The sequence below is a fragment of the Macrobrachium rosenbergii genome, chromosome 42 (assembly GCF_040412425.1).
Source record: "Macrobrachium rosenbergii isolate ZJJX-2024 chromosome 42, ASM4041242v1, whole genome shotgun sequence".
Taxonomy (NCBI): domain Eukaryota; kingdom Metazoa; phylum Arthropoda; class Malacostraca; order Decapoda; family Palaemonidae; genus Macrobrachium; species Macrobrachium rosenbergii.
Window position 1 is genome coordinate 26,200,622 of NC_089782.1, and position 16,696 is coordinate 26,217,317.

Genomic DNA, 16,696 nt, shown 5'->3' on the forward strand with positions numbered 1-16,696 from the left:
TTATGAATGCTTGTAAAAATTAGAACATTAAGATAACATACTGCAGGAAAGAAAGGTATTATGCTCTAGATAACTCAAAACTGAAATATCGAAAAGTTTCTGAAAAAAGTTAAGTATACCTTAGTTTGACCAGACCACTGAACTGATTAACAGCTCTGAATTCAGCCCGAACGATTAGATTTATTTACGTGGCTAAGAACCAATTGGTTACCTAGAAACAGGACGTACGGCTTATTGTGGAATCCGAACCATTATATGAGAATGAATTTCTGTCACCAGAAATAAATCTTCTCTAATTCTTCGTGGTCGGAGAATCGAACGCGGGGCCAGCAAGTGCTAGCTGAGAGCAGTACTTACCCGTCCAATGAGGAAACGAAAAGTTTCCGAATCCTCCTACTTTTGGTGATTTCCAAAGACACGTTGACCTAGCAAGCTGTAACGAAATATTAATAATTTCAGCAATATTCATATTTGTTTTTAGTACTGCTACGAGCCGCCAGTAATGTTTTAAAAGGAACTCTCGTCATTATGTTTCGTTAAAATAAACAGAATTACTTTGCGGGCCGCAACGTATTGGTAATAACCTTCAGGTATTTTATTTACCTGTAACCTACAGAACTGAAAAGAACGAGAGATAATTTTGGGAAAACTAAAAATATTATACCTGGTGCTATTTAGAGCCCGGCGTTTTAGATGCGATTATATACTACTGATATGGTTCTAGAGGACTTTTAAGTGTGACTTCGTTTTAAAGTTTCTGAATTCTTCTGTGTGCATTTCAGTGTGAATTATAAACTATCAAATAAAACAATTGCCATATGGAATGGGTATTTTTGGAAGGATGCTGAGTACAAGTAATGGTTCTATGGCGATGTTGAAAGGATGTAATCATTATAATGTGAAGTCAGTTTGTACTTTGCAATAAAACTGTTCAGCGATTGCTGTATTCAGCATCTGATGCATCCAGGATTAAACTTCAGTGAACACATTATGTAACACAAAATTAGTTGTGCTCTAAATCTGGAAAAACTGGTTTTCTAGAATGTCATATCGAAAAGGAAAGTTTGAAGAAATAATCATATCAGACAAACCAAGAATGCAAACCAATTACTTTCCAACATATTCAGTAGTATTTTTACAGCCAAATAAATTTCTCAAAGTTCAACAGAAAAAATGAAAATTTCACAGACATATTACATCACCCGAGAAGAGATAAGACTAAACCCGTGAGGCAGTTCGGGAGAAACGATCGTTGATAAACTGCACAGACAAATTTATTTAGCTTCACTGCTATACCAGTTTGGAACTGCAGAATGTTTACTCGGTTCACAGAAATGATTTGGTTCTTTTGTGAAGTGCTGATGATGATGGGTTTTAATTAATATTTGGTATACGTATTAGTAACTCAAAGACATTTTGTATATATATGTAGATATATATATAATATATATATGCATATATAATATATACAATATATATATATATATATATATATATATATATATATATATATATATATATGTGTGTGTGTGTGTGTGTGTATACAATATATGTATGTATATATATATATATATATATATATATATATATGTAACATATATGTGTGTGTGTATATGTATTTATACTAATATATATATATATATATATATATATATATATAATATATATATATATATATAACTGATCACATTTTGATCGCGCTTTTAATCAAGAATAAGCAATGCAATTTCAGCAATTCTCTCTCTCTCTCTCTCTCTCTCTCTCTCTCTCTCTCTCTCTCTCTCTCTCTCTCTCTCTCAGAGCATAACTCTCAGGCATAACCACGAATGACTATTCGCATAACCAAGCTTATCATTCAATAATGATTTTTTAAAATTATTATCTCAAGCCTGTCTTCGTCTTATCATCACGTATTTCCGGTCAGAAAGAAGAAGAAGAAAAAAATTTTGACTCCATCGTAAACGGACGATATTATCCTGTCGTATCTGACCAGAAAGTCAGGCAAGCACAAAGTGTCTTCGCAAGTCCTAAATAACTTTCACGCGAACAAAGCAGAGGAAAAGGGAAATGACATAATTGGTGGTCGCGCAAATTCAAGAATGAGATTGGGACCTAAAGCTAAGTTTTTCCAGCTCGAAAGTTTTCTTAGGGAACTAAAGAATTTTTCGGAAAGCAACTGATAAAAACGTTAGAAAGGAAAACTCAGTTTGATTTCAATTGAAACGTTTCTCAGAAGTGAAATGAAATAGGCTCTGACATTTAAAAAAAAATACTAGCCAATTTATATCGAAAAATAATTTTTTTTTCTCATGAAAAATTCGTTTTAAATAAAAAGAAAAGCTCAGAAATTTTCAAGGAATCACAAGCATATGTAAAAGGGATGATATGATTCTTTTAAAGGGTTCTGAGAAGTGAAAAAACACAAGCTAAGGCATTTAAAAAAATACTAGCCAATTTATATAAAGAATTAAACTTTTTTTCATGAAACATTTGTTGTAAATTAAAAGAAAAGCTCGGAAACTTTTAGGGAATTACAAGCATAATTCAAAGGGATGACTATGATTCTTTTAAAGGCTTCTTCTCAGAAGTGAAAAGAAACAAACCCGAAGTTCTTATTCATTATCAACAAATTTTAAAGGAAAATTAAACGTTTCTCGTTAAGCTTTTCTCAGAATGGAAGAGAAATTGAAGTTTGAAAATTAAACGCATACGAATTCTATTTCGAATACGGAATTAGAAATACTTCGGATGTTATTCTAACGCAAGAGAAAGTCAAAGAAGGCCAAATGAGCGAAGGCTTCTCCAACGAGCCTCTTAACGATGGCAGACTGCCCGCCACCCGAGGGAGGCGCAACACGGATAATGACATTTTGGGAATTTTGACCTTTGGGGACCTTGAAGCTTTCCAGAACGGAAAGAAAGATGGGAGGAGAAGAAGAAGAAGAGAGGAAAGAGGAAAAGAAGAAGACTTGAGAAAAGGTCGTCGTAACCCAGATAATTCTTCTTCTTCTCTCTCTCTTCATCTTCTTCTTCTTCTCTCTCGGGGATGAGGAGAGAGGGAACGGATATAAAAAGGAAGGGTCCCTTTTGCAAAACCAAAAGTTCCCTTGCGATCCTAGTACCGGCAACATGAAGCTCGTGAGTACTCGCTGGAACGTTTATGTGTGTGTTTACATATAAATATATACGCATAGCTGTATTTATGCGTGTAGTACGCATGTGTAGAAATCTTTTCCACGCTTAAGAACTCATAATTTTGTCACGTTTTGCAGTAGAGTCTGTCGTTCCTTGTTTGGAAGAAGCTTCATAATTAGGCAAAGTTTCCCCTCGATTTGTTTTTTGAACTCCTTGATTAAGTTGTCAGTCTGGTACAGTTTTCACTCAAATATTGAATACCATTTCAAGGAAATTTATTTCAAAATTCGGCTGTAGACTACAAACGATTTGTTGGTCCACGCCTTAATTTGCTAGAAAGCAACTATTATCAGCCTGTTGAAGGGATATGAAAATGAATATATAGTGTCTTCGCATCAAAATTTGTGAAAAGCTTAAAGGAAGTGCAATAACCCAGTGCATTAGATTTTGGTGGAGATCCATATAAAGATTTTATTGTTTTTTTTCGGGAGTGTTCATTGAAAGTAAAGTTATACTGGAATTCTACGTCGAAGAGTACAGTATTTGAAACTGGCATCGTAAAAAGTCATAATTTTGAAGTGATACTGGCTTAATCATCATTAAATGTTAATTTTTTCCTCTGTGCACGATTTATCAGATTTTTAACGCAGAGGAAAATGGACACCAATTAATTTTTTATTCACCAGAGCAATTGTTAAAAATAAGGTCATCCCCTCTCGAACGGGCCATAGACCTTCATTTGGATTAATAGAGAGAAGCTGAAAGAGAGAGAGAGAGAGAGAATATTTTATGAATGATTTCATCAATCTCAGATTAATGGATGTGGCTGGCCCATTTTGTTTTTCAGATTCTATGTGACCGGTCCATTTTAATTGCACATTTTTGGGTGACTGAAACATTCAGCCACGTGAAACATATTTCATTGGAGTTTCGTCATCTAAAAGCAACACATCCGGACTAAAAAGAATGATTTACCCTCTGGTAAATAAAAGTATTTTGAAACGTTAAATAATTGTCGTTAACATTTTCTTAAAAAATATTTCTCGCAATATTAAGAGCTGGATTTATGTTATGTTTTCGATAGAAATCTTGGAACGATGTAAAGAACTTTTTCCCTTCTTATAAAATCTATTTGAGCCTGCGTTTCTCTCTTAGTAATAATTTCTTACAGTAAGTACTTTGTTCTTGCTGTAAACTTTTGCGATTTATGATAAGCAAAAATTTAATCACTGATTATAATTTGCAATCTAGATTAAACACTTGATGTCTGAGTTTATACATTAAGCAAAATCTCTTTTAGGCTATCCTTGAAAATATTTTCAAATCATTCGCGTATTTTTAAAATGTATTGTAAGGTGTTAGAAGAACGTGAGCTCCCAATTCCACGTGTGTAAAAAAATACTATAAAAAGCTGACTTCTTTGCTGTTCACCGATTTCACAGTTATTTACAATTGATCCCTCTCAGAATGTGAACCATTCTTCTAATTTATATGTGGACAAGTCTTATGATTTACTTTCACATTAACCAAGTATATTTCCACCATCTAAGATTTTTTTATCGCTGATGGAGTCAGGGCTTATGTACGTATTAGGAAATGCGGATTTTATTTTTCATTATATATCTAAAACTTATTGTAAACTCTAGTTGATATCGATTGAATCTCTGTCAAGATATTTAATATTCTTTTCTATTTGTTATTGGCCTTTATATTTATTTCTTTTTGGGTTTTCTCTTAATATCCTCGGCTGCCTTGGCTGCAGCAGCCCCCCAGTTTGAAAATGAGAATCTCCCGCATAGTCAGAACCTCCCTACTGAAGAACACCAATTTTCCTTCGAGTCACACCAACACGAATTTGAAAACCCCCAACAGTTCGAGTCTCCCCAACATCTTTCTGAAAATCATCACCAACAACTAGAACCCCAACGCGTAAGTATTGATAATCAAAGGCCAGTCGGGATTCAAGAACACCAGGCTGAAGACGGACAACGCTTCGCTGACACCCAGCACCAGAATTTCGAAGATCACCAACGCCAAGGTGACAACCTGCAATCAATCGACGAGGCTCAGCGGTCTTTCATCTCTCCTGAGGATCGTGCGCGCTTTGATAACCAACGGGGCGTTGTCGCTCAGCAGCCCAGGATAGAAGAAGGTCGTCAGCCCTTCGCTGTGAACCACCAGCAGTCTTTTGGTGTTCCCCAGGGGCAACTAGAAAATCAGCAGCAGTCCTTCGACGCTCATCATCGCCAGGTCGAAATTCACCGACAGCCTGAGAGTAATCAACGCCATTTTGATCAGGTCTCCCACCAGGCCGATGACATCCGCCAGCGGCCTATCGCCATCTTGAGGGACGACCGCGAAGATCTGGGTAATGGCGAATTCGTTTTCAGTTTCGAGACTGAGAATGGCATCAGTGAGTCCAGGCGAGGATTCCGTGGCTCGGAGGGCCAGACCAACATGGAAGGTTTCTTCAGGTAAGAAACAGTAAACATGTTACGAGGGCAGTGCTCATATCGGTCTGTGCACGAAAAATCACACACACAGTGTGGTAATATTTATTTGTAGTCTGTAAGTTTGTATTCAGTGAAGAAGATGATACCATTGGTCTTACATTTATGAGACTATTTCAAAGATCGGACCAAAAAGCTGAAGCCTTGAATGAGATCATTTCATCACTGACATCAATAAAAAAAAAGGGGGGTGGGTTGTGGTTTTCGAAACAGCTCTTTAGCCGTATATTATGACCTTTAAGGTGAAATACTACTTTTTTTTTAACCCGACTGTATGTATGAAGGTGCTTACATGCACCAGTTGTGAGAGTTAAATCTAGCAGGGAAGTATTATAGTTTCATCTTCCTCGTGATCTTGAGTCGCAAGTGAAGTTAACAACAATCTTTCCATGCTTATAAAAACGCCTAAAACACCGTCATACTTCCAGTTTTCCCTTGCCTGACGGAACCTTCGCCGAAGTCCGCTACGTCGCCGACGAAAACGGTTTCCGCGCCGAATCCCCGTTAATCCCCACCCCTCACCCGCTCCCCGCCCACGCCATCGAACAAATACGCATCGCCGAAGAGCAGCGCGCTCGGGGAATCACGTGGCCTGATTACTGAAGTGGAAGTGTGAGAAGAAGAAGAAGAAGAATTACGGTCATTCCGAAGCGTCCAGTGATTTGGGAACATTCCGCTAATGGAGAAGAGCCTGTGTGTTACTGTTTTTGAATAATAAATCATCATACGAAGAGATTGATTCGTGTCATTCACCCGAGGCTGGAAAATTTGTAAGAGCGAGACAAATGATTACTGAGAGAAAGGAAAGTAGTGGCATTTTCCTATTCGTAGAAGTAAAAGGAATCTGCGTTTCAGACAGACTGCCAGAGGCTGTTATTTTGACAAATTTTTGATAACTTTTACCGTGAAACTGATGAAATATGATTTTTAAAAATAATTGTTGGCAGATGTTGGTTAATGTCTGATGAAGGATGTTGGAAAACTATATATATATATATATATATATATATATATATATATATATATATATTATATATATATATATATATATATATATATATATATCTCAATGTATATATATACCTCAGTGAAGAAATCGGATATATGGCTTATAAGGAAACTACATTTGATTCAAATTTCATATCTGTATTTATGGACGTGATATTGATTCCCAGCTGTGACCTCTCTTGACCTTTGATGACTGTTTGTATAAATATCTCATCGATATTAAATGTGGAAAATGATTACTGCTCATCTAAGGTCTCGTCACCCCCATTTTCACCAGCGTCTATAAACCTTTGCTTTCCTTTGTGTTCCATAAACGTTTAACCTGCTTCTTTCTGAGAGGCAGAGGCCATCATTACTGTGGAAGCGTCGCTGATGCGTGCTTTTTTCTTATGGAATCTCATTATTTTTCTTCTCACCGAAACAAATCAGTCTTCGTGTATTTAAATTTGCAACTGCTCAAATTATGTGGCGTATATTTGGCGTGTACTCCTCAAAGAATCGTATCCATAATAAATCCCAAACAATTAGTAAATTCCTGAATGAGAACAAAAGAATGAGAATTGTTTACTGGAGCCTAAGCTGACTTGACTGAATGTAACGTGGTGTTTTTATCTTATATTCACACGTATATATATATATATACCATATATATATATATATATATATATATATATATATATATATATATATATATATATATATATATACATATATAACTATAATGAATAACTGAACAATCGCTTGTTCATTGTTTCATGACTGGCAGTACTAACGACAAGTTACCTCGATCCCTTCTACGCCCCTATAACAAACAGAAAATAATAACATAACATTGATAAAAAGGTGTTTTTCACTTGAAAATCGGTTCCAAGTGTTGGGTCACTAGGATGCTCGTTTTGACCTCTGACAACCTGTTAATGACGCTTTACTTGCATCCTAGCAATAGCTTTAGTTATTCAGATTGCATTCATATAGCTTGCACAAAGCTGCTCGCATGTCTTTGTCACTGTCTGTTTTTCATAATTATTCGCTTGGTAATGTCAACTACCTCCGAGTCTTTATACAATAAGTGTCGATGAAAACAAAACGGTTGTTTTGATATCTGGAACAGAACAGCCAATTCAACAGCAATTGGATAACGCATGCGTTGAATGCATATGCGCAAAGTGTCTTCCTCTGTTATGGGAACAGCCGGAGCTGCCACACGGGTGAACTCTGCACAGGTGACGCAAGTGTCAGTTTCGTTTACCTTGTTCAGTGGCTAAATTGTGAATACCAGGTGGCTTTTGAGTAAAACATCCGTGCTTCGCAAGCCCCTTACACTCGTCCACTGAAGTTGTCGAGATGTTACTTGCCAATGCTGGCTTCGTTGATCAAAAGAAGGTATGTACTATTTGCGATGACTAGCATTGGTTGGTTTGCTCCAAATGGTTTCCAAGTTTTAAGTAGAGCCCGTGACTTGATAGCCATCTGTGGCTGTAAATTGGCCTGGCAAGGCAGTGCATGGATTTCGCTAATGTTTCATTCTTGAAGTTTTGTTGATACTTATTAATGCCTTAATTATCGACGTTAATGGTGTTTTTTATTTGTTGTGGAGGTGCAGAAGAGAAGAGTCAGCTTGTTGATATTAGCACCCGTTAACAAGCGATTCGTCCACTAATGATTTGTTAAGTATATACCTTGAAGCAATATGTCGATGTTTTTACGTCCACGTGTTTTAGGCTGTAGTTTTTGCGTGAACTACTGTTGTCCAGTGTTCATGAATGAACAATCTTGTTCATCTGTTCACATTCAGAAATTTACTAATTGTCTGCGATTACGACGCTGAACTTCGCAGCAAGTAAAACTCAGTAATATGAAACTCGAGCTATTAAATGGTTAGAAGGCAATTATCAACTAAGTTATGCACGTCTTATAATACTGGGTTAAGTCCGCTGCGTCTACCTGTCTTGTGTCTAAACAACACCGAACTCAGGAACAGTCATGAATAAAAACTTAAGCATAATTAGCTTATTAATTCGTCGAGACCAGAATATTTCACATGAAATTTTGGAACAGTATGGAACTACAGTAATAAATCATAAACGGGCCTCTGAAGTCTATGGATGAAAATAAAACAGTAAATTGTTATATATTATATATATATATATATATATATATATATATATATATATATACTATATATATATATATATATATATATATATATATATATATAATGTCTTTTTAGACCTGACAAAGCCCAGGCGATGTAAACAAGTTAGATACTCAGATGAAATGTCGAGTTGATGATGTTTGATAAAAAGTCTAGTGACAGAGATTTTATGATGGAAAGATAGCGAAAGTGGAAATTTATAGGAGTGAGAGCGGCTGGTTTTGGTGTAAAAGGTGTATTAAGACTCTGTGGTCGCTCGATATCTGTGTAGCTAGAGTAATGAATGCGACAAGTCAGAGAAAGGACTGGAGATGTAAATGCAAAGTTGTGGGAAAAAGAAAAGTGGTGGTCGTCAGGGGAGTATTGAGTGACTGATGACTGCAGAGACTAGTGTGAGAGTTTAAAAGTATTTTAATATAAGGAAGTTTTAAGTAAAAGTAACCAACAGTAAGGTGATGAATTTGAGTGTGGATGGCAAAGTAAAGGAAGTACTGTAAAAAGAATGATGGTAGGATGACAGAGCAGGAGACTGGAAGAGAGAATGAGGCAGAGAAGACATTCTACTCTAGCCCAAAGATTTTGAAGACATGTGGAGTGTCTGTAAAGCCAATTTTAGTTGCACTAAGACATTGTTGAACCAAGTATTCTCTATAGAAGTGAAATATGGATGTCGAATGTGAATTAACAAAGGGCTAAAGGCTGATTAGTTGGATTGTTTGTTAAATATGTGTTAAGATAAATTTGAAGGGTGAGAATTGACAGTTACAAAGAGGTAAGAAACTATTGATCACCTGAGATGACATGGTCACATGGAGAAAATGGCGGATGATTGGCTTGCCAAAATTATAAAATCTGGAAGTGTTGGATTGAAGTGGGAGAGGAAGACCTACTAGATGCTGGATAGGTGAAGTGGGAGAGATATTTGAATGGAAGGGCCTTTATATCTAAGAAGTGGAAGGGCATTTAAGATAGACGGGAATAGCGCAGTTTGTATAGGCTTCGACAAACTGCTGATGATCCTGTTATATAGGTATATGTAGCAGCTACTGCTGTGTAAGTTTATCTGCAGAAGGAGTTCATCCTTTTCCAGCAGGTGAGGGATGAAATTGCAGCCAAAAAATCGCCTTTTTGTCCCTGGGGTACCTTTGTCAGGGAACCGCCTTTTATTTACAGAGCAGATATCATAATTCATCTACAAAAAAAATGTTTTTTTGGAAAGCTAATAAATGTTCGTAGTTAGACGTGTTGGGTAGTAAAGGCAGCATGAGAAAAGTGACTAAATCCAGAATAGTTATGTGCGTAATTTCACATTTTCAAGGTAAAATCTTGTTATAAATGGCACGCTCTGAATGTCTTCACACGTTGAATTGCTAGATCTCTCTCTCTCTCTCTCTCTCTCTCTCTCTCTCTCTACTTCTCTCTCTCTCTCTCTCTCTCTCTCTGTGCACATTTGTCTTTCATTTTGTTTAATTACATCCCGCGCCTCTCGCAAATCCGGATGACTAACAAGAAACACGATAATGAATGTGACCTGAGTTGTAATAAGTCTTGTCATACAGATCACTGTATTTTCAACAGTCTTTTTACTTTTCCATTTTCCTGAAAGCATAATCATTTTGTGGCTGAAAACGCATTTAGGATTTTAAATAAAGTTCAACACTCGTTTCAAAATACATGGAAGAAATTTTATGAATACAGCATAATTAGGCTACTTAATGAGCTATGTTTATTACCATGTCGACGTAGAATAGATATGAATTGTTATTTTCGTGATGGAATGAGAAGACCTCGACTGCATCTTATCCTGTATTTAACGAAATCGATTTTTGAATGTTCGGTGGAGCCAAGGAAAAAATACAATAGTACCCCCATGAACTTGTAGCTGTGAGCTGAAGTACCCGGAACATTTTCTTTTTCCCATTTTCTTTGTTAAGTAATGCAAATACCCTTTCATTGAACTGCAGTTCCTTGCATGTGTTATGGCACGCTGGTGTAGACACGACAACAAATCATTACTCATTCAGACGTGTAATCTTGCGTCCAGCCTTAAATCGTTCCATTCAGAAACAGGCCCGCAAAGAAGATTAACTGCCAGGATCGGTCACTATATGTGACATGAATTTAATCACTGCATATGTAACTAAAGTCTTATTCACATAGTCTGTTAGCCAACTTACCGTTTTCAATTTCTTGAGACAAATTGAACAGTAGCAAGCATTTATCAATAGAAGATGTCGTGTGATAATTAACAAGTTCTAAATTTCATCATTAATGACACTAGAAATTGTTCTAATTTGGAATGCAAGCTGTTTAATACGTAGTATATTTTAGCATCTGCACACGACCCACGTACGTAATATTACTCAGAATTTATTTTTCAGTTTTTTTTTTGTGGGTGGGGTTTTGATTGGTAATTAAAATACAGATTTTCAACACGTAGTTTAACCTTTTAATTGCAAGGTCACATAATGAGACTTTCTTGTTGCGTGCAACAAACTGCCTCTTTTTAATCAATTCCAGCACATCCCACAGCACGGGGGTTGCAATTACCATCTTTTACTTTACGACAAAAAAAGTTGTTTCAGTCGCACGATAGATGGCTATTTGGTTCTGCTTCGGTGCAAGGAATTGGGTTCAATTAATCTTCTTTATTTTTCTTTTTCTTCATAATCACTTTCTGGAAGCATATTTTCATGTTTTTGTCTTTTTCATTACTCTTATTATTAATTTTTTTTCTTTAGATGATTTGCCGTCGCTTCCTTTTCTCCAAATTTATTCCCTGTTTGTTTATGAATTATAACTACCATTGGGAATCTTAATAGTTTCTCTTCCATTTCAGTCTTAATTTTTTGTTTTTATATCTTTTATACTTATTTACCATTGCTTCCTTTTGTTATATTATTTTCTAAATTTCCCTTTGCATCATTTTTAATTCTGTTCATTTTTTATTGAGAATTACAACTATCTCTTGCTTTCTTAATACATTTTCTTAAATTCAGACCTTACATTTTCTTTATATTATCTTATTTACCTGCGCCCATGTTGACTTTTGCCACGTGTTCGGAGAATTAAACTCCTCACATAGATTAGAACTGGTGAGAGCAGGTACTCTAAAACATGATTAATAGAGTGTACTTTATTAATCCTGCTCTAAACTACCTGCACGCTGTTCAGTTTGACATACGATGTCTTTACATGTTACTAAAGACACTATTTACCGTCTACACCCGTGTGTCCAGTTATTAGTTTTTCATTACTTTGATGAATGAGATGTCTGCCGGTAGAATTAATACCTCAGGTACTCTAGATAATGGCCTATTATTTATCATTAATCGTAGTAGCTTTTAGGAAAAAAAAAACAAACAAAAACATAATACGATCCGTGATTTTGTCCATCCATCTATTTTTTTCTTCCGCTGTAATTCATACTCATTTCTCTTCCAGTCATGTTCATTTCACTTCCGCATTTCCCACACTGTTGTTCCTTTTCCGCTCAAATATATCAGCTGGCTTTTCGTGCACTCACTCGGCAAAAAAAAAAAGGGTAAAAGGCGGGAAATAAAAAAATTCAACAACCTAAATATACCTCTAATGTGTTGAGTAGATATGAACTTCGGTACCAAATTGATCGTAATTGAAGGATCGCATCATATAATCTTCTGCCGACCCGATTTCCCAAGAAGTGCTGTAGTAGGGTGATTCAGGAATTGTTTTGCCAAGTCCTTTTGGTTTTCAGCACCGTAAGGGGCTAGTGTCGTCAGTGCACCTCACGCGATGCACTGTAAGCATTACTGAAGGTTCATTACAGCGTCCCTTCAGCCCCTAGCTGCAACCCATTTCATTCTTTTCCCCTACCTCCGTTCATATTATCTTTCTTCCACCTTACTTTCCACCTTGTCCTAACCACGGTCTATACCTAGACCGTGCCCCTAACAAATGTTTCACGGTGCAGCTGCGAGGTTTTCCTCCGTTACACTTTCAGACCTACTTCACTCTCAGTTTTCTTTTCAGCGCTGAATGACCTCGTAGGTCCCAGCGCTTGGCCTTTGGCCGTAATTGTATATCCCCGTCCCAATTCCATTAGGTGCGCAGGTGGTCTCGATAACTGCGGATACTTTTCCTCGAGATCTTATTTCGAAATTTGCCCAATGGCCTTATTTTAATTCTACCGACGTACCATCGACTTACGATTCACAAATTAACTTATTTGGGGTTTTTCTGTTGGGCTACTCAGTGGTATGGAGAATCAGTTAGAGTTTGGGTCACAAAATGACCTTCGTGTGATAATGGGTTGATTTCAGTGAAAGCAAAATATGTCTGAATTAAATTCTTATCTTTCGTGGCAGCGTGATGGGTTAGAGCTGGACTGGATCCTCAACTGACCTAGGTTCTAGGCATTATAAAAAGGTTATTTGCAAATATTCTGCCCCAGGCTGTACCCACTTTTTAGCCTTTTACTCGACCTCTGTTTCTGGTTTCTCTTTTTCAGCTTGCTGTCCAACCACTCAAACTCCCCTCCTTCACTGTCTGAAGCGCTTTGAATAGCTGAAAGTGCCCCAGTTCTTGGCCTTGTGACCCGAATTTTCTTAGATTAATCCTAGTATCGAATCCCTCCGTAGATGGACAGTTAATGTGATTTCAGGATCAAATTTTGCACTGAAACGTTCTCAGTTGAAAACGCTTAAAAGAAAATGAGGTAGCTGAGAGAGTTTACTGTAGACTTCTATATTTACTGCATCTGTCGCAGTCTTGCAACGTAAGGAATAATTTCGGGTACAGTTCACACAACTGTTTAGGTGTCTTAATACTGACATCCAAGAAAGGGGTTTATACAAGCCTGGCGATTTCGTATGTAAATCACAGTCAGTCGAAATCCTCTCTTACGTCCGTACACAGGGTTAGCTTGTTGGTAACGACTATACCAACAAAGATAAGGGCAATAAACAAATGAAGAGCTTACAGACTCGGCAAAATAGCATCCCAATAAAACGTCCAGACGATAAAGGAGCGGCATCAGATACCTACTTCGTACGGTGTCAAACATGTGCGCTTACAGCCTATTAAACGGGAGGAAAGAGCCATTAAAAAGAATCCTGCAACACAACGCCATTGTGATAAGAGGCTTCAGGTCTGGATGTACTGCAGTAAAATATAGTCTGTCTTTCAGTTGAAAGCAGCTACAGCAGTTCGAATAGATTCGCATCGTTATATTTATACAGGGAACATTACATTGCCTTTAAGACAGAGGTGAATGGTGCATTTTGTGTAGGGTGATTAGACACTGCTTACTGGGTCTCTTCTGTCGGGTGCAAGAAGTATCTAATTTGGAAGTTTTCTGCACAGTAGGTTCATTCACGTTTCAGCAGTTGAAGTATGAATGTGGCAGTGACCACTATCTTGCTTTATCTCTGGAGACAATCCTTGGGGAGGGAAACTGCTTAATACTAAAAAAAAAAATTAATCGGGAAACAAATAGGAATACAAGGTTACCTCACAACCATGAGCCTGCCATTGGCACTGTGGTGCCTTTGAATAATTCAGAATAACCAGTGATGCCTAATCCCTATTGTCAATACCAGCATACCTGTACCGGTCCCGTCAAAAGTGGCATAAATTGATTTAGATGACATTAGATTATGTAAGTTACGTTATGTTGATCTTCATTTCCTTGTTGAAGAATCTAAAGTATTGAAATTCTGAGTTCACTACCCATAGCATATCCGTTACACTCAAAAATAAATACCTGGATGCATTCCACCTAATTTTTTGCCACAGAACAGGGAAAAAAGTTAAGTATACCTTAGTTTAACCAGACCACTGAGCTGATTAACAGCTCTCCTAGGGCTGGCCCGAAGGATTGGATGTATTTTACGTGGCTAAGAACCAGTTGGTTACCTAGCAACGGGACCTACAGCTTATTGTGGAATCCGAACCACATTATAGCGAGAAATGAATTTCTATCACCAGAAGAAGGGAAAGAATAGGAACAAAGACTGAATGAAAATGATCGCCTCTGTTTTATCTTTCCCCCAAGGCATTAATCTCTTGCTTGAAAAATGCTTTAATTTGCTTATGATTTAAAGAGAGTGGGAACGATGATGACAGTAATAAACTTAGTCTGATAATTAAGCCTAAATTAAATAGATAACAATGACGGTACAATTTCTGTCGTATTTTCGTTGATATTCCAGCAAAAAAAAAAGTTAACTTAGTTAACAATGATTAAAAATCTGTAGCATTGCCATTGCTGTGGTTGTTTGCAATTGTATTCTGTAGGCACGAGTACTAAAACACACATATATGTGTGTTTATATGTATATATCTATATATATAAATATATATTTATTTTTTTGTGCATTGTGTGTGTGTGTTTTTAGTACTCATGCTAACTCCCAACGTAATGCTTCAGATTTGTACTGAATATTAACTAAGTTACCGATTTTTGCTGGTATATCAACGAAAATACAGCAGAAATACTCTACCATATATATATATATATATATATATATATATATATATATATATATAATATATATATATATATATATATATATATATATATATATATATATATATATATATATATACACATATATATATATCTATATACTTATATATATATATATATATATATATATATATATATATATACATACCACCTATATATATATATATATATATATATATATATATATATATATATATATATATATATATATATATATATATATATATATATATATATATATTTGCGTATGTGTGGTTAGCTGTGTTTTGCAAGTAAACTGAAATATTTTGAAACCAAATAACTAAAATCTCTTCTCTGCTGCAGATGCAGCCTACCCGCACAGTAACAAGGAAACGACGCATTTATAAACCGGAACTTGTTGCACGGACAAATCACTCCTACCTGAGTCCCCCAACTCCCCCAACCGAACTTCTCAACCCCCCAACTCCCCCCAAACCATGTCTCCTAGACTACCCTGAGGCCAGACTAGCGATGACATCAGCTTTTAGATTTTGTAATATTGGACGTTTAACGGCAGTACAGACTCATAAAAGGTTACTTGTTAGCCAGGAATTTGTGTATCACGATTGGCTGGGATTGCGTCACGTGACAGGATTCTCCGACGCGCGATTGGTTGAGCACTAAAAACACCGTGTTCTCTATTTCCTAAATTGTCTTTAGTTTTCTACGAATAATTTTGTTCGTGCTTACTAGTCGGTTGGCATTAAATAATTCTTATTTCTGTATAATGTAAGAATTCTATTTATCTACAGCTGATTTATATTGATAATGACGCAGTTATCAAGTTATTTCCTTCAGTCTTTTAAATAATGCTGACGTCCCGGAGATGACGCTTTATACTAAAAATAAAGTGACATTTATGATGGCATGAACATTTTCCGGTTTTCCGTGACTTCATGACATTCTTGAAGCTACAAATAGAATCTGATAATGCATTTTAGGAATAGTGACCTTGAAACCCTTAAAGCCTTAGCCAAAAGGGACGATCTCATTATTACTAGGCCTGATAAGGGTGAGTAACTGTAATTCAGGACAAGTCCGGATACGTTAAAAAAAAATTAACGTGATTCTTAATGATAGCACTAAATTTCAAGAAATAGGTTTGCCAAATTACCAAGCAGTTTTAAAGTAGAAGACAAAATCAATAGGTTTCTGCAAGACTATATATATATATATATATATATATATATATATATATATATATATATATATATATATATATATATATATATATATATATATATATATATATATATACATATATATATATATATATATATATATATATATATACACATATACATATATATATATATATATATATATATAAATACTGTATATATATGTGTCTATAAAATA

General features: G+C 36.0%; 1 pseudogene; it reads left to right on the forward strand.

Annotated features, from left to right (window-relative positions):
* Window positions 1-6,344, forward strand: part of LOC136827768 (uncharacterized) — a 16,872-nt pseudogene extending 10,528 nt beyond the window's left edge.
* Window positions 6,345-16,696: the final 10,352 nt, after the last annotated feature.